Raw genomic sequence first — 23615 nt, forward strand, 5'->3', positions numbered from 1 at the left:
GAAATTCAAGATCTGGGGTCTCAGTGCTCCCAACATCTCCCCCCCTAAATTTTTTATAAAAGTGTCTGATCTAAAGTATTCGGGGAAATGAGGGGTCAGTATCTCCAGGTAAAATGTACTTCGGTCACTGCTGTGGCATCTGCCAGGCTAGGCACCAACTGAGCTGAGGCAATGTGCCTTCCACCAGAGCCACCTAACAAAGCTCTGCTCCAGCTGCCTTCTAGCCACAGCTGCATTCGTTCTGGGTCCTAACTGGTGCATGGAGTGGAGCAGAATTTAGGGAAGCAGGCTTGCTGCTCTACAACCACTGAAGGGGCCCCACTTAGGGAATTTGGACTTGTCAGTTTGTCTGGGTACTTCCTGCTGAGCGGGGACGCTGCATTCTAGGGGATATTTACTGCAATTCACTGCCATTTTCCAGTCTCGCTTGGACTCTAGTGGCGGTCATACTATGCTGCTGCTCCCTGACGCCCACGCTGGAAGCAGACCTAGCGTTCTTGCCTCATTGGTCCTCGAGGCAGGTTCCGGGTTTGCACATATCGCAGCCCCTCAGCACTATCCGCCTGGAGTAGCTTGGCCTTGGAGCCGCTGCTGCTCACACTCCACTGCAACATTTCAGGAACTGTCGGAACTCAGATCAGGGGATAAGAAATTCAAGATCTGGGGTCTCACTGCTCCCAACACCTTCCCATGTAACTTCCACTTGGATGCCTATCAAACCCAAAACCTATTCGCTCTAAATTATAATATATATAGTATCACATGTGTGCTACTACAATTGTTCTTGATAATACCCAGTAATGGAAGGTAAGTTCCTATTGCTGAAGACATTATGCACTTGAGACAGGACTCAATGGCCCCTGAGGAGGAAATGGCCTTAAAAAGAGCATATATATATATATATATATATATATATATATATATATATATATACACACATATATATATATATGTGTGTGTGTGTGTGTGTGTGTGTGTAAATACTACATATATTATTTTATATACATATGTATACTATTGAGAAATGCATATATGTTTCACAGATCATTTATTGTTGCTTTTTGCGTATGTTTCAGGATAACAACTTGAAACTTTTTATCAGTACACATTTATGCAAAAATTTCAAGTGTTCTGGAATCAGAGGTTTTCCCTAATAAGATTTCCTATACCCACTTTGCTATATAAACTCAGAAGAATTCATTAAATTTCTCTTGATTATAAAATATAAACAATTATAGATTAACCTTCAGAGATTTTACTGAGAGTTTTACATGAATTATTTCTAACTTCTCCCGTTGTTGAACAGTGCCTGGCATAACAAGCTCTTAGGAGATATAAAAGATAGAAGCTTATTTTCCTTTTCCATGTCACACATCTATTAAGTAGCATAAAACTTAGATTTGATTGCAATTTCATCTGAGTTTAAGGTCTGCCTCCTTAATTACTACATCTCTTAAAGGGCCTGAAGAAAGAAGTGTTGCAGTTTAACCAAGACTTATTAAGAGAGTCTCTTTAAGTACTCTTTCACTAGGTGTGGAAAGAGTTTAAGGAGGGAAGTGAGACTAATATGCAATTCTACAGCAAGTGACAGTCAGGAGACATTCTCACCTCTAGGCTAAGGTAGAAAAATCCCAGAAACAATATGTAATCATTTAAAAGGCAAGAGATTCACAGTGACGAACTATGGAATTCATCAAAAAAAGAAAGCATTGAAATCCAAACAAATAGGTAACAACTGTAGAAAGACATGTAGAAAGAGTATCTCAAAATTACATGTTTTTTCTGATAAACTCATAGATATTAGAACTTAATTTCCTCAAGTCTCTTAAGTATGATATGTTCTTGAGTAAACAAAATTTGAATCTGGGTTAAGCACTGAGAAGTCTTTTCCAACTTAATTGTAGATGGAAGGTGCACTGTCTTTGTGGGGAGCGCTATTATGTACTTTGTCTTTCTTTTCCATTTTTGATAAAAAGCAGTTCAAACGTCATTCAGTCTTAGAGACTGCTTTGCCTTCCCTTCAAAATACTCATATTTTAAACTTCCTATCAATTGAACTAATCATTTTAACTATTATTCAATTTATTAATTATGGTTAAAAGAGAAGCTAAAAGTATGCAATGGAAGAAAGAAAGCATCTTCAACAAATGGTGCTGGCATAACTGGATGTCAACCTGTAGAAGAATGAAAATAGAATATCTATCTCCATGCACAAAACTCAAGTGCAAATGGATTAAAGACATCACTATCAATCTGAACACACTGAACCTGTTAGAGGAGAAAGTGGGAAGTACTCTACAACACATGGGCACAGGAGACCACTTCCTACGTATAACCCCAGTAGCACAGACAATAAGGGCAACATTGAATAAATGGGACCTCCTGAAGCTGAGAAGCTTTTGTAAAGGAAAGGACACTGTCCTTAATACAAAAAGGCAGCCTACTGACTGGGAGAAGATCTTAACCAACCCCGCAATAGACAAAGGTCTGATTTCCATTTACTTTTTTATCTTGAGACTCTAAAAACTGCTACGTGCAGGGTACAAAATCAAGAGTTTATAGAAATAATACTTAATGCTGAACCAGAATTTCTTCAATATATACTTTTTTCTCTTTTGTTCTAACATACACAGAAGAATGCTTGCACAATTGAATAAGAAATGCCAAAAGATAAATGTAAAAATACTAGCTAATATACATACATACACACACATATATATGTGTATACACCCATACATATATATATGTATATACACACATATATATGTACACACACACACACATATATATATATATATATATTTCATTTCACTAATTCTGTATTCTGGAAATATAAGCAATTAACTTTAAAGTTTATTGGCCCTGCTTAATGAATAGTTTTATACTGAGAAAATTACTGCATTACTTATTTATGCTGCAATATTTCAAATATGGATTATACAAGGTAGGCAATTCTCTACTCATTTTGAACAAATACACTGAGTTAGATAAGACTGTCTTTTAAAAATTATTATGCAATTCACCTGAAACAACTCTGTATGAGTTAGAGATGACCATTTGTTATTGGTAATATATAAATTTATATCTTCGGTATACAGTTCTAACCCAGTGAATAAAGAGGGTGGATGAGGGTGGAGTGGATAAAATAGTCAATGATCTCCTAGTTTGACAAAACTATTTGAGAATATTTTGAGGAGAAAGTGTGTGAGCTCCAGGGACATGTCTGTTCATAGAAATTTTACATGTCCCTGGAGCTCACAAACTGTTTCCTGCTGCCTCGCAGCAACTTATTCTAAGAGGAATTTCTTCTTCTAGATTTCTTACAAGTTTTTAAATCATACCTTGACAGACAACTGATTCTTGAAGAATTTACATGAACACACTTTATGACAGTGTCTTTGGTATTCAGAAAGAAAAGGGACTGATTGTCTGTCACAGGACAGAATATTACCTGAAATTTCACCACTTTTAATCCTAATATTTATTACACTAAACTTAAAAGCTGTAGAAAGATTGAAAGCTTGTGATATTTTCCAATCATTCCAAAGTTCTTTATACACTGAAGTGTATATATGGCTGACATATTATTATTTCTACTAGAAGAAAGAAAAGAACTAAAGCCTAGAGAACACACCATAATTAAGATGAATTAAATATCTGAGAGCATCTTGACTGAAAAATCTTATCTTTATGGAAAGGCAAGCTATTAAGGCTTGGACACAGGGGAAGCAGCCATTAACTATGATTCTGAGCATATCATTAGCAGACTGTATTAGCTTATTTTTCTTTCCTTATTTTCAGTATTGCTATTCAACCTATGACCTCATATATGTAAGACTTGCAAACATTTTGCAATGACATACAGCTTATTTTTTGGATACGTTTTCTAAGTCTGCTGTAATGAGCACCACACTCTCAGTATTATAGAACAAAATGAATAAATTATCGTAGAGTTTGGCAGATCAATAGATACAGCATCAATCTCATCAGGCTACTATCAAGGCTTGTACAGCCTTGGGTTCCTTCTGGAATCTCAAAAAGGAAAAGTCCTGTCCTTTTTTATTTCCTTGAGATTACTTGCCCTCCTTGACTTTAGACTACTTTCAGCATTCCAATACCTCATGCTGTCTTTTATTTCCTACTACACCACCTCTGATCCTCTTCATTACATAGATGCTATAGACTACAATAATAAAACCAAGGATGATGTTCTATCTCCTCACCTTTAACATAAACATATCAACAAAGTCCATTTATTGTATAGGATTACACATTCACCTACTCTGGGATATTAGGATACCCTATTTTGAGAGAAATACAAGTGGAGTATCTCATCTGTTCTTTTCATCCTTCCTAACTTGCAGAGAGGAAGGCGTTAGTAATGGGAACTGATTGTATGAAGGCATTCATAGTCATGTCTCTTCCACTCTGGGAATTCTGAACTTACATTTATACTTCAGTACTTAGCCAGGGAAAAAAGCAACTAAAACCTTGCTCTTGAAAAGAATTGCAAGATAGGGAAGAATAATTAAACACATAAGAAAATTAAGAACTCTGTGTTCAAGTAACTCTCCTATTTATGTTGAAATGATCACAATTTATCTTTAAGGAAGTGCTATCAAAGTGAAGGAAATGCTCAAAAAGAAGCATTTTTTATAGAGTCAAATTAATGGCAAATGAAGGATTAATTGCTTTAAATTTAAAACTAGAACAGTATCTATTTTATTTAAGAAACAAAACTGTGGTTTCCTGTTCATAGAAAAAATATACTCTTCTCATTTCAAGTCAGATCATTCACATCAAACAAGCATAGAGACATAAATTGCCTTGGAAACTGCATTACTTAGTACAATAGAACTTGCACTTTAACAAGAATGAAGGAATTATTCATTTTAAGTTTTTAATTAAGTTTAGATAAGTAAATATTTCTGAAAGTATAATCTTTACAAAACTGAAAATTTTGAATAGTGACAACCTCTGTAATTTATGGGAAAGTGATAGTAGTTATATACTCTTCGATCATAGCAAAATATCATGATAAAGTTCTGAATTTATATTACTAAACTAGAGTATATACCCAGAATTGATCTGAATAACTCAGTTTTATTCCAATATGCTCAAAACATGTCTCTTATTAGAATTTATGTTATTATCCAATAATAAAACCTTAGCTTTGATTATGAGCAATAAATTGTTGATTATTAAAGTATATTGTAAAATTTCAAAAGAAATAAAATTTTTGTTTCATTACTGTTTTAGAATAATCATGACATTAGAATTTTAGAGGTTTATGATTTATAAAAGATGGAAAAATTTTATACTTAAATATCTTTAACAATTGTTGCAGGTAGTTCTACTGGTTGGCTCTGAAGAAATTTAAGAAGAAAACTTAACGACAGAATTAAAAATATGAATTTGTTCATAAGAATTTTGTTCATCTCAGAAGAGTTAACAAGGAGATGCTGAAACTAGCATTTTGAATCTCTTTGTATGTGTATGTGTGTGTGTGTGTGTGTGTGTGTGTGTGTGTGTGTACTTTGCAACTCTACTTTCTGTAGTGTAAAGAGAATTAAATATTTTCCAAGATACAATTCTTGGGAGAATGCAAGGGCCATCAGTCTTGAATACAAAGGTGAAAAATATAGTAATAATATTTTATGAAATGACCTTATGATTTGTTTAATTATTTGACTGTTGGGGTAATATAAATCCATAGCCTCCAAATGGATAGGATGAAGATGAGGAATTGGTACTAATATTGCAATTCTACTGAAAATGAAAATCTAGGGAGAAATAATTATCGCCTAAGTTCATGCTCTGAAGTAGAGGATTTTCTGCACATGGCAAGAGACAGAATCATTACCATAAACTATGGAAAATTATATTAAAACAGATGGATGTAAGGATTTGAGAATTGTAGGGACACTAAAGGAAAAAACAGCAAGCTGAAACAAGTGTATGCTTGTCTTATTAGGAAATCAGAAGAAATAGAGGGCAAAATCAGAAAATATACATAACTGGAGGGCTGCTTATGACTTGGAGGATTGAGGAGTAAAAAGTTATTTTAGATATTTTCAAGAATGTCAGCCTGGGCTAGGTAAACTAGGGAAAAGGGGTGGGGGAAAGAGAGAGCTGAATTCTGGATCCTCCACAATATTCAGGCTTATGAACATACGTGTTTGTTTAGATATATTAAGCTTTTTTCTGTTCAGATACTTCATTTATGGTTTATTGTTTTTATAAATATCTTAACAAAGCCACAGTGGTCTTCAGAAATGTTACAGTGAGTTTTCCCATGTGATCTTTGATCAGAGACCTTTGCTTTTCTATATGAATGAATCTATACAATATTGCCACAAATCTGAAATTCAAGGAGAAGCACACAGATTCTTTTATATTACCATCTAAATTCTTGTTACTTTTATTGATAAAATATCAACATAATCCACATCTAAATGTTTTTCTTTAAAGCATTTATTTTACAAGCATTTGCTGAAAATATTATCAGTGGAATTGCTATATATCTCATGCTGATTTACTCAATTATTGTTAAGCTCACTTTCGACCAACTACAGAAGGCAGCTTTATTTCTCTGCCATTGTCTTCTAGAGGAGATTCTTTAATATAGGCTCAGTTATTATCCATTTAATTATAAAACAGATATTCCATTACATATTATAACATAACATGGTGATTTCTTCCTCCAAATGTAGCCTTCATTTTGAAATTGCAATGTCATCCATGCCTTAATAGGTTTAGAGAACGGAGTAACTGCAAGTATTGGCTCAATAGATTTATTTTATTATCAATAATCCTTAATAAGGGAAATATTTTTTAAGAAATAGGTTTACATATTCGATATATTTTCCTGCCTAACATATGTTTGATATCCAGGAACTTGATCTGTTTCATATATTCCATTTTTATTAAACAAGATTTAAGAAACAATAGTTATCTATCAAAATCACCTTTTTGTTGTAATAAAGACTATAATAAGCTTAAAATATTTAAAAATTATAAGTATATATAGTCTAATTGACTGAATTTAGGAGCAGATCAATGGTGATTTATTGCATTCATTTGAATTTTGTATTACCTGAATTATAATTTCTAAACACTGAATGAATCCACGTTAATAAATATCACAATATTTTTTCATTTGTTTTGATAATTTTGTCTAGTAATAGACCCCTAGTTCCAATTACTTTCTTAATTATGACAATTTATGTGTTGCTGTACGTACATTTTACATTGACATTGTGTTCTGATAGAAGTGTGTGTGTGGTGTGTATGTGGATGTGTGTGTATGTGTGTGTGTGTGTGTTGGGGGTCCTATGTTTAGTCTGTGTGTTTTTGGCATATATGATGTATCTTGTATTTTTGTACATGCTGTATGTACTTTAGGTGTTATTGAGGGAAACAAAAACATCTCTTGTTTTTAAAATTATATATATAATTTGAATTTAGTTATGATGAGTTATATCAAAAATAAAAATAATTATATCGTTGCTATTTTCTTTCCATACTTCCTTGTTCTTTCTATAATTCATAGACATTTTCCTTTAATCATCATTTTACATGTACAGACACAAAATTGCACATACACAGACATAAATACAGTAGCAATTGACTCCCTCTATAATATGTAATCTGAATGTGTGTGATCTTTGACTGACCACTCAGTGTTGGATAAACAACTGGGCTACTCTTTCCAGTGGAAGACCATTTCTCATACTCGCAGAATTACCACCATTGCCTGGAGTTTCTTGTCTAGTCTTGAGGAACCTCAGGGTTTCCACTTTCATAATAATACATTCGTTGTTGTCATAATTGTTCAGGTGTTGTTTAGTCAGTCATGTTTATGGGAATTCAAGGGTATAGACTTTATGACATTTCTGTAAGATACATTTTCACAGAAAACTTCCTAATGCTGTAGGTCTTACAACTTTTATTTTTACACTTTAACACTAATCTTTGATCCTTAGGTTCAGGAATAGTATCACAGATCAGTTGGGTTTGGTCATCACAAAATGTGTTGCTGTCTGTATTTTGTTTGGCACACGAAGTCACTATGCTGACTACCAGAAAAATAAAATAAACAGTAGTACAATTCAACTACGAACTCTATGTATAACATCTAAGGCATTTAATATGTGTGTTTATGTAAAGTATCTCTGTAATCTAAAACTATTTGAAATGGTTTGTTTCTGTAAGATGATGGCATATTTCTTCCTCAATATGCCTAATATTACTATAAGTAAATAACTGAAGCTAAGTTATTTACAAAGAATGATATGGAGTTCAGATCTTCGGAGTTCAAGAACACAATGCCAACATTAGTGTAACTCTGTTAAGAACTTCATCAGGAATATATCATAAGTACACAGAGGAGCAAAGTTCACTGAATTCCTAGATAATCCAAACAGAGTAGCACTGACTATCCGCTGACCTCGATCTCCTAAAGGCCCCATACTACAGCACAGACACACCTATGGAATTCCAGCATATCTATTAATTTTTCAAAAGAAATGTTTGTATTTTATGATATGGGGACATATTCTAGCAGTTTGAGACAAAGACCACATGACAAAACACATCAATGGGTTAATGTACTTTCCACCAAGATGTAACTAGGTGTTCGATTACTCAAAAGAGATACTATGACCATGGCAACTCTTATAAAAGAAATCATTTAATTTGGGACTTGTTAAGACTTTCAAGGGTTTAGTCATTATCATCATGGCAAGATGCACGGTGGCAGGAGAATAAGCTGAGAGTTAATAGACCACAGGCAGCAGGGAAGCAGGAAGAGAAAGACTCTGGACTTGGAATGGGCTTTTTGAAACCTCAAAGTCCACCCAGACTGACACACATTGCCAGTGCGGCCACACCTCATAATCCTTTCAAATACTATAAATTCTCTGTTGACCAAGTATTCAAATGTGCCTCTGGAGGTCATCCTTATTCAAATCACCAAGATCCTAGATACATACATGTTGCAAGAAAAGCCACAACTCTTGTAATCTGTCCGCATACTTCTGTACATAGAGCATGCAAAGAGGCTCCCCTTCCACACATACAAATTCTGAAAAGCCTTTTTGTTCCTTCATCCTCTCTCCAATCAGCAATTATTTTCTTTAAAGCACTGTGAGAAGGAGTGCCTCTATGACACAATACTGTTAGCAAAAGTGCACATTTTAAAAATAACTTAAATTGGCTAACATAGTTATGTATCCTGAATATAAACTCCATAGCTGAGCAAAATTCAAAACTCAAAGCCATTAATAGAAGGAAAGAAAGATCAGGATATGAAGATATCTACAAAACATAGACAAATACAGATGAGTTTTAATAAGAAACTAAAACACTGATAGGATTATATTCACTTGCATATAAATATTGAGGGATAACAAATAGTGTTTGGCTAGAGTGAAAAAAAGACAAAGCTATGAGACTTTAGAAATAAATAATGAACAAATGATTTTCAAATGCTGGCCTCATCACCATCGTCTCAGAACAACAGCTTTCACATCACTCTGCCTGTTTTCTATGGCCAGAACTATAGGAGGTCATATGGTTCAGTTTCCTGAAAAAAGGGGATCACAGAGCACAGTATTGAAAGTGGAGGAAGTGAATGTCTGTCATCTTTAACGGATGTAGGCATGGACCTCTGATTTTGTAAGCTGGTGACACCGGATTCACATAACTCATACTGTACAGACTCTCACTAAAGCAACGCAAACAGTTCAAAGGGAGGCATGTTCTTCTTTTGAAGGGAAATGAAGAAGAATTTCACCTGGGGGAGAAGGAAGGTGGGGGTATGAGTGGGCCTGGTTCAGGGAGAGGGAACTGTGCTTGGGATATTATGTATGAGAAGAATAAAAGATAATAAATAAAGCAAGTTGAAGAGACATAGCAGACATAGCACAGGATATACATAATCTCAGGTTCCTGACCTTGCTATTTTAGAAAAGAGAAATAGAAAAATTAATACAGGGTTCCACTAACTTTAAAAAAAGAAAACCAATTCTCATATCTTTCTGTTTCATTTTCTTTAGAATATTTCTAAATATTTAGCATTCTCATAAGAGTACCAGCTTGTGCATGTTGTAACTGTACCCTACTGTTTTCTTTCTGGATAACACAGTGATTACCAGACGGTCAAAAGGAAATTCCATCTCTGAGAATGAGAGTTATCTAAATTGGGGAACAAATGATGCTTATAAAGGTTACTGGAAAACTTTTTTTTTTTTTTTGGTTTTTCGAGACAGGGTTTCCCTGTAGTTTCTACAGCCTGTCCTGGAACTAGCTCTTGTAGACCAGGCTGGCTTCGAAAAGAAATTGTTTAAAGTATATACTATTGTATTTTAATGTTATATATCAAATGCAGGATCTTGTACATTCTAGGCCAATAGTGTTCCACTGAGATACATCTCCAGGTAAACCTTACTGTTTACTGAGGACACATGATTTATTTGTATTATGTTCTGCTTCTTGGTGTTTCTAACTTGACCGTTATCTTCTTGTTTGAAAAGACAGCATAATATCTTTATTGAAGAAAAGATTAAGTGTCCTCTTACTAAATTTCACAAGACACATAAGTTACTTGCAGAAAAGTTTACAATAGATATTTTTTTCTGTGTTCAAAGAGCTGTGTGACCATCACTGATACCAACTATCAACACATCACACTTTTATGTCTTTTGATAAGCATCACGATCGTCTGTAGTCACTCCGCTCATTGTTTGGACCCTATCATTGTCCCAGTACTTCCACATAATATACAGATTTTGGAAATAACTGTTATGAGTTATACATACAGAGCCATCATTGCACAGTGTGAACTGTGCCTGCAATACTTCACTTTGATAGGTTATTTGGGGTTTCAAGATTTCATATGCTTGAAATATTTTTATTAGTCCTTTGAGAATTTTGTACATACTGTTCCATTTTTGTACATATGTTCCATTTAGGTCTGAGCATTTTTCAACCTCTTTTTCTATGCTCCTTGTTTAGTTGTGGGTCTCTAGGTTAATTGCCATCTGCTGGAAATAAAAGGATTATTACTATGTTTCTGCTAAATGGGTTTATTATTAAACTGACTCCTAATGAGTTATCGTGGCATCAATAGATGAGTTCATCCCTCAATACTTATCAAAGAAGATTCTATTTGTAGTGAATAGCAAATGACAAATGTTTTTTTATTTTGAAATGGAGACACTATCATATATAATATGTAAACATCTTTTGAAGATAAAATATGTTCATAAATCTATGCAAACAAAACCTTTTCATAAACAGTCTTGGAATAAATTTTGCTTCCTTGTTCACTACCGAGTTCTCAGTAGTCGAAAGTATTGAAGTCACATAACTATAAACACTTGGGATATTTTCTTTATGAAATTATAAACCACAAATAGTAACTGAGGAGCAACGTGCCTGAAAAAATAACTAAGAGGGAATAAAAAGAATAGTAAAACACATTTTAGCAGATGCTGTCCTATGCAGAAGGAAAGGAATGCATTTTTAAATGAAAAAAAATCCTTTATCAGATTTTAAAGTAATTCTTTAACAGTGTATTCAAGTAAGTTTACCTAGTTTTCCTGTTCCCAATTTGAATATTTTACTCTAATATAATGTGGGGATTTATAATGATACTATACTTGTTAAACTATAATGAAAAGTGGTCTCTAAATACTGGAAAAGATCATTCTGTATTAATTAATAATCATACACTCTGGAGGCCCCAAAATATGAGCCTATTCCACCTTGTGTGAATATCAGAATTTGAGGATACCCAAAGTTATTGACAACATCTGTGACTACACACCCTGACCTAGGGTGCAGTTACTTCATATTTTGAACATTAAGGTGGCTCATAGAGGTAGATCCACTCCACCCTGACTGAAGGTCTGAGAATATTTATTTATTTGTTTGTTTGTTTGTTTGTTGAGACAGGGTTTCTCTGTAGCTTTGTGCCTGTCCAGGAACTAGCTCTTGTAGACCAGGCTGGCCTCGAACTCCCAGAGATCCACCTGCCTCTGCCTCCACCCTGCAAGGTCAGAGAATATAAGCTAACTTCTGTTCCTTCTTTTGAAATAGGAGGTTGGACCTAGGGACAGGCTGCCTTCAGGATACTTGATCTGGGTAAGTTCACAGTCTAAACAACAGAATAACTTTCTCAAGAAATAATCACTTGATGTCTCAAGTATTGGGACAAATAAATGTCTTAGTTGTCCTTTGTATTATGTTAAAGCAGTCTTTTGCCTTCTCCCCCCATTTTTATTGAGGTGTAAAAGTGTATGAAACTTAAACACATACAGTCTCAGAACTCAGAACTCAATATGCAGGAGGCACTGAGCTGCCATTCCAAGACTATACTATGTCACCATGTTTCTTTCTGATCTCTATTTCTCCTAACTTTCTAATCCTCAAGCCTCTACCCTGGAGTGTATGAACCTGGCTGCAGCAAAAGTCACTCCCAAAAGTTGACTCCCAACAATGTACTTTCATTAAAACTTATTACATGAAACATTTCTCTGCAAGCCATGATTTCATCATATATACACCATATGCACATTTATAACACATTTTAATTTTATATATCATTTTAATTTTTAATATTTTAAATTTCATGATCAATTTATTCACCAATTCATGTTCTATGAGTACATTGATTTCAATTCTTCCTTTCCCCCTCCAATTCCCTCATGTCTCCCTAACTTCCTCTCAAATTCATGATCTCTTTACATACATAGAGTATAGACTGTATCCTCCTGAGTCTCTTTAGTGTTTGTATATGTGTTTGTGTTTAGGACTAATCATTTGGGGATGGATAACCTACAATGAGTCTTTTCCCTGGAGGAAACACTCTTCTCTCTCCCTCAGCAGCCACTGGCTGCAGCTCTTTATTTCGTTGCCGAGGACAAGAAAGTTCTCCCATCTACATTGGTTTGTCCATTAGTGTGGCCATTTTACAGATCTTTCCACAGTCATATCGTGGCAATCCTGTGAATGCGACATCTCTGTGATGTCAGCAAGGCACTGTTTCTCAGAGGTATCCTGGTTCTTTTTCTTTTTTAATCTCTCCTCCCCTTTCCAGTGTCTCTCAATGCTTAGTTATAGCATATAGGTCTAGATGTATAGCTATTGATTTATAGCTACTATTTCTTTCCTGTATTTTCTATACTATCAGATTAATGTAGGTATAACTTCATATAGTCCATAAAGCATGTAGTTCTCCAGATTTTCAAAAAAAAATCTAAAAAGACAGACTATAAATACTTTTTACTATGGAGTGTTGTCTTTTTTTTTCTCTGCTTGTTTCAGGCATATGGAACCATTCCATCTATAAATATGGTGAGGAGTGGGATTTTAAAATCATCTTGTGTCTTTATGTTGAATATAATATAGATTGGAGAGTTGGGAGATACATAAACAATGAAAGAGCATAGATAGAATAGTGCTTCATTTTTGGGGGCCAGATTTAAGCATACATTTCTGGTTCCATATTGGCATTAAAAATGTTAAATAAAATAGCAAGCACAAAAATTTATGTACTAGTGGCATTTGCTTTATGACACGTTTTGAAAATCTGAATAGTTTAAACAAGGAAACAAAAAGTGAAGTCAATTATTTTATATTTGCTTGAATTATGAATATTTATATATGACAAGAATGAATTACTAATAACATTTTAACAGACACAATATGTTAAAGGAAATATTACAAAAATAACCAAAGTGTGTGTATTTGTGAGATATTGGAAATATTATTATGAAAATCATAACATGAAAATGTATTGCTTATTGCTATTATTTTCAAAAACAGGCATTACTCTCATAGAAAAAAATGTACTTAGATATCTCATAACCACTTTCTTCCAACACACAAACACACAATTCTATTCATTACCACAATCTTATTTCAGAGTATTTATTGTATTTGTAACAATTAACTATATTAATTGTTACTATTACTTATAATGTGCAGATTATATTAGAATCCATTTTAGTCCATGGTGATTTTCAGCAAATCTATAAATTTACTTATCATTGTAGAACCATATAGGTGCATCCTAATGCCTTCAGAAATCTTTGTCTTGTACCGACTTAGCCTCCTTCTGACTAAAATTTTGGCAATGGCTAGTACCTATCTGTCTTCATAATTTTGAATTCTATTTCATATAGATGTTATAATACAGTGTAGAATCTTGAAATACAGGACCTTCACATTTAATAGCTTCTTAACAGTCTTAAATGGCTTGGGGTTGATACAGGATCTTGCCACTACCTTGATTGATCACTAGATATGAATTATAATATCCTACTTGTGAAACTATCACCCATGTTGGTTACAATACATAAAGGAAGCAAGCTAAATTGCTATAAAAAAACTTTCTCCAAGTTGGCTATTTTCCATAGTATTGCAAAGCATCGTGCTGATTCCCTGAAAAATCAAATGCATAGTGGTTTGCCCAGTTATAAAACCTATGAACAATGCTAATAGGATATGAAAGATCTGATCAATTGTACAACAGTGGGAGGATTATCTAGAGTGTAACCAATTGATCCATGGCTGAATTTGAGACATGCCCCTAAAAATAGAATCCATGCTTGGTACTGTAACACCAACACACGTAGGTGAGAAAGGCATATCAATAGAGGATATTCACTACTCTTGTTTAACAAATTTGACATTATGCTAAACCATCTTCTAAGTATGTTTGATTATACCCATAAACTAAAGCAACTCTAGATCTTGAACATAGAATCCCTTTCTTTTAGAAACCAGCAATAAGTAGAGACTATTGGCCTCTCAATGTACTGGGGATATGTGACAATTAAACGCTCATCTCTGAGTAAATCATTTAGATCTTTCTTGTATGGGCTGGAAAATGTCAGTTAAGAGGTGGGTAAAAAATGTAAGAATATGAATCAGAAGATAGAAGGAAATATCATGCAGCCATAAACTCATAGCAGCTGTGGTTACCTGCATTGAGACTGCATGGAGTAGTCAATTATGGAGATGATGTTCTTTGAGCTTTCCTACTACTCCCTGCTGCCCTATTGTCTACTGACAGATTCTGTGAGGGCAAGAGCTTTGTCCTCAGTTGCATACACATAGGTGAGCTTATAAGATGCTGAATGCGTAGTCCAAAATGCACAATAACAAAACCCAGGTAAAACACAGAATGAAAAAAAAAACGACAAATATAGGAAATGAATTTTTAAGGATGAAGGAAATTTGACAAGAATATAAGGAAGGGGAGTAGAGAGATATTTCAGTGGTTAAAGTTTCTAGTTGCTCAAGTTGAATGGCAGTACATATAGCACCCTCAACTGTTCATGACTCCAGGGCCAGTAGTTTAAACTGCATGTGCATAGTGCCATGGGCATTAGGTGTTTATGTGCTTCACAGACATATATGCAGACAAAATGCTCATATTCATAAAAATAAACAAATAAAAATTGAAACTGAAGGGAGATAAGAATGCTTTGGAGGTAACAGCAATTAGTATAAATGACATGCTTGCACAAAATTATCAAAGAAAATGTCTGTAATTGAAATAAAAACTACAACTATCTAATCATCAACAATTTGTCAAAAGCTATATATTGTTATAATGTTTTATGTTTTAAACTGTAATAACATTTTAAATTAATGTTTGGTAGAATGAGAGGTGCCTGATGACTTGATTTTCAATATTTATTGAAGACAATATTATTATTTTTTTGCCAGTGTATACTTCTTCTCTTTGCCAACCACATCACTATTTTCAGGGGTCTACATTACACATTTTTATTATTTTGGGGCCTGTCCTAGAACTAGCACTTGTAGACCAGACTGGCCTCAAACTAACATATATCCATTTGCCTCTCACTCCTGAGTGCTGGGATTAAAGGCTTGCACTACCAGCACCTAGCTCCCATTTATCACATATTTATTGAGTGCTTTTCAATGAAGAGTAGGATATCTTAAAGTTGTATCTTCAAATTTTCTTCCTCTTTAATATTGTGTTGGTTCCCTGAATATTTGCCTTTCTGCATCATGGAGTGGTAAAATACAGTCAAATCTACTACCACCTCTTCCTTCACCTGCTCTAAAACTACCTCAAACTGCATCTCCCTTTAAACTCCATGTCCTCTTTTGTAAAACCCACTCAGTTCACTTTTTTTATAGTCCATCCACTAAAACATAGACAACCTTCCAGGGGACACATCACTGAAAATATAAAATAACACTCCTCCTTAAACAACCATTAGCTATCAATAGTTCTTAAGATGGGGGTTGTATCACATATTTTTCTTAAGTCCATATCACAACATTAACTAGCTTGATCTTCAACAGCTCTTTTGCAGATAATCACTAATTCTGAGAATCCGTGAGTGCCACAGCCTTGTAGTGGGGTCTTTGATGGAGTTGAAGAATAGATAGCTAAAATTTTAGTTTTTCTTAGTTATGATAAAAGATAAAGTAGATATAAATATTGTAACTATAATTCTTACTTGATACCTGTTTTGTTATAGTTAATTTTACTATGCTAAAGTTAAAAACCTCCCTTTATATTGAGACACAAAAGGGGAGATAATGTGGGATTCCCCTATGTACACGATGAATAAGTTTTATTACCATTGATTATTAAAGAAGCTATTTTGGACAATAGTTTAGTAGAGTAAAGCAAAACAGGAAATCCAAACAGAGATATGGAGAGAAAATAGGCAGAGGCAGTGAGCTTCCAGGTAGCTGCCAAAGGAGGGAGATGCCAGCTGCCAGCCAGAACCTTACCTGTAGGCCACAACCATGTGGTGGTACACAGAATAATAGATATGGGTTAATTTTAGATGTAAAAATTAGCTATAAAAATGCTTAAGCTTAGCCGGGCGGTGGTGGTGCAAACCTTTAATCCCAGCACTCGGGAGGCAGAGGCAGGCAGATTTCTGTGAGTTCGAGACCAGCTTGGTCTACAAGAGCTAGTTCCAGGACAGGCTCCAAAGCTACAGAGAAACCCTGCCTCGAACCAGATCCTATTGCCATACTTATGAATATTTTGCATATCACCATAGAACCTTCACCTGGCATTGGATGGAGAAAATGACAGAGCCCCACATAGGAGCACCGGACTGAGCTCCCAAGGTCCTGATGAGGAGCAAAAGGAGGGAGATCATAAGCAAGGAAGTCAGGACCGTGAGGGGTGCGTTCACCCATTGAGACGGTGGGACAGAACTAACGGGAGACCACCAGGTCCAGTTGGAATGGGACTGATGGAACAGGGGACCAAACCGACTCTCTGAATGTGGCTGACGGTGGAGGAGGACTGAGAACCCAAGGACAATGGCGATGAGCTTGGACTCTACAGCATGGACGAGCTCACTGTGAGCCTTGTCAGTTTGGTTGCTCACCTTCCTGAACTTAGGGGGAGTTGGGAGGACCTTGGACTTAATATAGTGAAGGGAACCCTGATGGCTCTTTGTCTTGGAGAGGGGTGGAGTGGGGGTATGGGTGGAAGGGAGGGGAGGGAAGGGGGAGGAGGAGGGGAGGAGATGGAAATTTTTAATAATAAAAAAAAAATTTAAAAAATCATCACACCATTCATACCTGGAATTTCTTTAAAAACTTCCAACTCCCATAGAAAAAATTTGTCAATACCTTATTCTCTAAGCTTCTGAGAAATGTACATTAAATGATTCTATCTAAATATAATGTGAATGTAAAATAGCCAATAGAATTTCTATAAAAATCTACCAACTCTTCTATAGAAAATAGTAACCAACAGCTTATTTGCTAGGCTTCTTATAAATGTTAATTAAATAAGTATATTTAAACATATGATTAAAATAGCAAGAAGAGAATTATGATAAAAAAAAGAAAAACCAAAAAAATGCTTAAGCTTTTGGCTTAACAGTATTTTAATTAATACAGTTTCTATTTTATTATTTTGGTCTGGACCAGGAAACAAATGAGCAGTCTCCCCCTACAATTATTTATAGTTCATAGTCATATTATAGTTTAATAATCTGAAGAATCTAATGAATTTTTATTTGACTTCAGCCATTTTCTCAACATGCACACTTAGGGATATTGTGAGGAGCAATAAAAACTTTCGTACACAAATTTCTCTTGTAGGTTCTATTTCCAAGTTTGTTTTCTGGAAAAAATATCTAAATTATTTTAAATAATTTAATCTAAATTATTTCTTAATACATTGAATTATTTTGCTAAATGCTATTTCTATATATATTCTGAATTCAGAAATGAATATTCCAAAATATTTCTTTGAAATATCTAACTGATCTGTGAATTTCTTAACATGAAAATTGTGTGTATTTTCTGCACACTTAATACATCTTATAAATAGATATTTCAAGAGTATTTCATTATCACAGTAATATAAATGTGAAATGTGATGTCTTAATTATAGTGAACAATGACCTTGGAAATTTTATTCTTATGTTACAAATATTTTATGATCTCTACTCTTCCTATATTACAAATAGGTTTTTTTCACCAGTACTAGATGAACAGATGGTATATGTTCTATATCAGTGAGGATATGCTGTCACTCAGGTTTTATTCTGTTTGCTACTGGGCTAAAGAATGGCTCAGGGAGTCATTATCCACAATTGTGTATCCACTAGAATAAACAGGCTTTAATGGATATTTAAAAACCAAAGTCAACAGATGACCCCTATTACGCTTAGTACCAAAGTCAACAGATGACCCTGATTACGCTCAGTGGGTCACAAAATGATATCTATATTAAGAAAAATTTGCAGAAAAGAACATTGAAAGGAGTGCAGAAATTTAATAGAGTCAGGATAAAAATAAAATGAATTGTATGTGTCTAGAAGTGCCCAATAAAAAATTTATTAATGAAAATATCCTAAAATTATGTTAGAAAAGTAATAATGAATGTCAAAGTTTGTCCCTAACAGGATAATGTAAAAGTAATACTAAGACAAAAATTTAAATCCTAGTTTACTTATTTATTTGTTTGTTTATTTTTAGATATGTTGCTTTCTCTGTTTCATCTCTTTACTCGGGAGAGTAGTGAACACAAAGCCTTTTGAAAAACCGAGATGGTCAGTTTGGAGTAATGTCAGAGAGGGAGAGCAAGGAAACAGATATCTTAATACAGGGAGCCCTTATGGGTTTAGCTAGAAACCTGTTCCTAGGGAAATTCCCAGGAATTCACAAGGATGGCCCCAGCTAAGAATCTAAGCAATAGTGGAGAGGGTGCCTTAACTGCCCTTCCCCTCTAAGCAGACTGATGACTACCTTGTCATCATATATCTTTTGTCCAGTAACTAAAGGAAGAAGATAGAGAGATTCCCTGCTAAGCACTGGGCCGAGCCCCTGGAGTCCAGTCATAGAGGAAGAGGAGTAAGAGCAAAGGGGTCAAGACCATGATGAGGAAAACCACAGAAACAGCAGACCCGGCCTGGTAGAAACTCACCGACTCTAGACTGACAGCTGCCAAAGCTGCATAGGACTGAACTAGGCCCTCGGATCGTGGGTGGCTGTTGTGTGCTTGGGCAATTAGTGGGGTCAATGTCAGTGAGACAACTATTTCATCTCTATTGCATGAATTGACTTTTTGGTGCCCATTATTTATGTCTAGATACGGGGAGATGGGCCTTATCCTGCCTCAAGTGATTTGAAAGATTTTGTTGACTCCTCAAGCAAGATCTTACCCTCTCTGAGGAGTATTGGGGGTAGGGTCGGGAAAGTGGAATAAGCAGGAGGCAGAGAGGGGGAACTGGGATTGGCATATAATATATAAAAGACTGTTTTAAAAAATAAAAGGGAATGCACCCTCCCAAAGGAAAGATTTCAGAGATAGGTAACTGAGGCATCCTAGATCATATTTGACTTCAATGCAAGAAACTCCTTTCTTCTCTCCATTTCCCCCTCTATTTTCTTTTTGATATGTGGTTTTTCTGTGTAGCCTTTTCTGTGTAGCCCTGGCTGTACTGGAACTCCTGTAGATCAGACTGACTTTGAACTCACAGGGGTTCACTTTCTTCTGCCTCCCAAGTGCTTGGATTAAACACATGTGCCCACACCACCCAGCTAAATTCTAGTAATTTCTTTAAAAATAACTTTCCACTTTTGTTCCACATTTGAAGTTGAAGTCAAGGTAATCTTGGTTTGAAGTTCAGTTTGAGCTCTATATTAAAAGACCTTGTATGAAAAATATCATATCTAAAGATATTATCTTCTTCAGTGTAGAACATTACATAAAATATAAGGCAACACATACACCTTAGCCTAAATAATGTTCTGTTAACCAAAGGTTATGCAACGAATAAACTTTAATGGACCTTATGTTTGTCTAGATTTTCATCACTCTGTGTACACAGGTGCATGTTTGATGAGTTTATTTACATAATTATATATTGAATTATATGTATTTCTTAAAAAGATAAAATTTCATACCTCTTAAAATTATATAAAGGTAATTGCTTTATTTTCTATTTTAATTTTTTATCCCTTTTTTTCTCATTACTGAAGTAATATTTTATGGAACAAGTATTGAAATAGAATAATTTATGAAATGTGGTAAAATGAGTTCACACACTACCATGATTCAGAAAACATATTATCCACATTTTTCTTTTATTAATAATAGATTCCTTTCTCACTTAATATTTTAGGAATAGAGTCTTTCCTCCCTCTACTTCTCTCAGTTTTTTTCCCAAATCTCCTCCCATGTGTATCTGTTTTACTTTCCCCAAGTCTCTTCCCATGTGTATTCAGTTTCTCTATCTTGTTAGACAAGATCAGTGTCTAAGAGATAAAACAATATATAACAAAATAAAATATAATAAGACAAAACAAGAAAATCACATTAAAGTTGGCAGGACAAAATATAAGAAGGCACAAGAATGAGAAACACACTCATTCACATACCCAGAAGTCACCTAAAAACACTAAACTGGAACCCACAGAGGACCTGAGGGTCCAAACCAGGGAAGGCCCTGTGCATACTGCTTTGGTCAGGTGAGTTCATATGACTTTTGCCCAGCTGATTTAAATGGCTTTGTTATCCTGGTGTTCTACCCTCTGAGTCTTCTACTCCTTCTGCCTCCTCTTCTGTGGGGCTCCCTGAGAACTGAAGGGATGGATTGGATGGGAATATCACATTTTGAGTTGCTTGTTACAAGGTCTTCCACTCTCTGCTTATTATTTTATTATCTGACTGTGTGTTCTCTGTATGTGTTCTCATCTGCTGAAGGAGGAAGGTACTCTGATCATGGCTGAGCACAAAGAATGCTGTTAAGGGACATTTTCAAGCACTAATATTTGATTTGAACCTAGGTTTCTAGGTTATCTAGTCTCAGGATCTTGCTCAATCAAGCAGTGTCTAGTATGTATTACATCTCATGGAGTAGGCTTTAAACCAAAAAAAAAGTTATTGGTTACACCCACAGACAGGACACCGCAGAGAGGACACTGTTGTAGATCATAGGGATTGTGGCTGGGTTGGTGCTACATTTCTCTTCTGGTAGTGTGTAGATTCCCTTTCCGTACCAAAGATGCTAAAGCATAGGTATAAAGTAGGCACCAGCACAATTTCCTCATGTTCAATGAGTTACATAGGTGTTGTCTAGAACGATGAGGCCTTTTTTTTTTTTGAGAAAAATCTACTATTGTGTTGATAATTCCCTGGGTTTTTTAGGGGGTTGGTTGTTTTTAAATGCTTCCTCATACACTTTCTCTCTCTCTCTCTCTCTCTCTCTCTATATATATATATATATATATATATATATATATGTATGTATATTTATATATGTATATATATGTGTATATATATATTTACAAAGCTACATTTCTCTATTTTATGAAGAAAAAAACTATTCTTTGTTAATATTGTAGTTCAGAAGTAGAACAAGCACTTAGCATGCTCAAGACGCTTCTTCCACCCCCTTATATGACAGTCATGCAGGGGCTGGAGAGATGGCTCAGAGGTTAAGAGCATTGCCTGCTCTTCCAAAGGTCCTGAGTTCGATTCCAAGCAACCACATGGTGGCTCACAACCATCTCTAATGGGGTCTGGTGCCCTCTTCTGGCGTGCAGGCATACACACAGACAGAATATTGTATACATAATAAATAAATAAATATAAAAAAAAAGACAGTCATGCAACCATTATAGGCTTGGCATTTCTGTTAGCCAGTCCCACTGCTGCTATAACAGTTGGTTTGTTACTATTATTGCTTTGATTTCTTTGAAAAAATGGTCTTGTGCTAAGTGAGTCTACACTGTACTACGTTATGTAGTTATGGATAACTTCCTTATGATAATGTAGCCTGTTGAAAAGAATAAAAATATATTTTACTATTTTATACAAGGAAGAGTAAAATGTCGAAATATAAAGCTAAGTAACAAAATAGGGTTAATGTAGATAAATTTTTCTTTGGGCCACCAGCTGACAAATAGCCAACATGGAGAATTATTATTAATTCTAAAGCTCAGCCTAAACCTTAGGCTTGTACCACTAGTTCTTATAACTTAAACTAACCTATGTTTTCAAATGTATGTTCTTTTCCTCGGTTTGATTACCTTTACTCTGTGCTGAACGTTGTACCTTCTTTCATATTCTTCTGATAGGCTTCTCTGTCCTCAAAAGTCCTGCTTAACTGCTTTCTCTGTAGCTGCTGACCACTTAGCTCTTTATTAAACCAATCATAATAACACATCTTCACAGAGTGTAATGAATATTCCACAGCAGCTTAGAGGTGGTGTCTTAAAGTGTCCCTGTGATAGAGTTCATGACTCTACACTACTTGGCGAGGAAAGAGTTTATATATAATTCACTCTCCAAGGCAGACAAAGCAGATTAGGACAGGTACCTGAAGACAGGACCTAATAAAAGATGCCTTGGAGTACTCCTGTTTCCTGATTTGCTTTCTGTGACTTATTTAATCTGCTTTCAGATAGCATACACAACTAACAGCCCATGCGAGGCACCTCCCACAGTAATCTACACCCTGCTGCATCAATTTTAGATCAATAAAAAGCACCAGGGGTTTGTATCAAGGACAGTCTGGTGAGGTCATATTCTCCACTGAGGTTCTCATTTCCAAAATGTCTCTAACTTGTATTAAATTGACAAAAAACTAGCCAGCATGAGTGGAAAAATATTTCAGTTAAAATAGTATTTAAAAATAAGCTTGTATGAGTCAAACATCGTGACGATTATATGATAATCTTAAAGTCAATTAAAAGTGTCCTTGAAGCTACAGGGCATGATAAGTAACAGGATTCATGTTTAGGCAGATTCACAGTTATAGGGTGAGTTGCAGGCCACTCTGGGCTTCTTAATGAGACTTACATTAAAACTAATATGAGGATTGACTGAGCTGTAGCTAATTGTAAAATCCTTGCCAAATATGTATAAAGCCATAGGTGAATAACTAACATGACTCAATAAATAAATAAACATTGAATTTTTATAAACATGAGATAATAGGGTTACTTACCTTTAAATAAATAAGCCGTAATGTGTTTGATAAATTCTAGTGTATAGTTTTGCATTGTTGTTTTACAGACAGTTGATGAAAAAATACAAGTTGACTCTTCCTGGTTTCCTTTGCATTTGGAAATTATTT

The sequence above is a fragment of the Arvicola amphibius genome, chromosome 3 (genome assembly GCF_903992535.2).
Source record: "Arvicola amphibius chromosome 3, mArvAmp1.2, whole genome shotgun sequence".
Lineage (NCBI taxonomy): Eukaryota > Metazoa > Chordata > Mammalia > Rodentia > Cricetidae > Arvicola > Arvicola amphibius.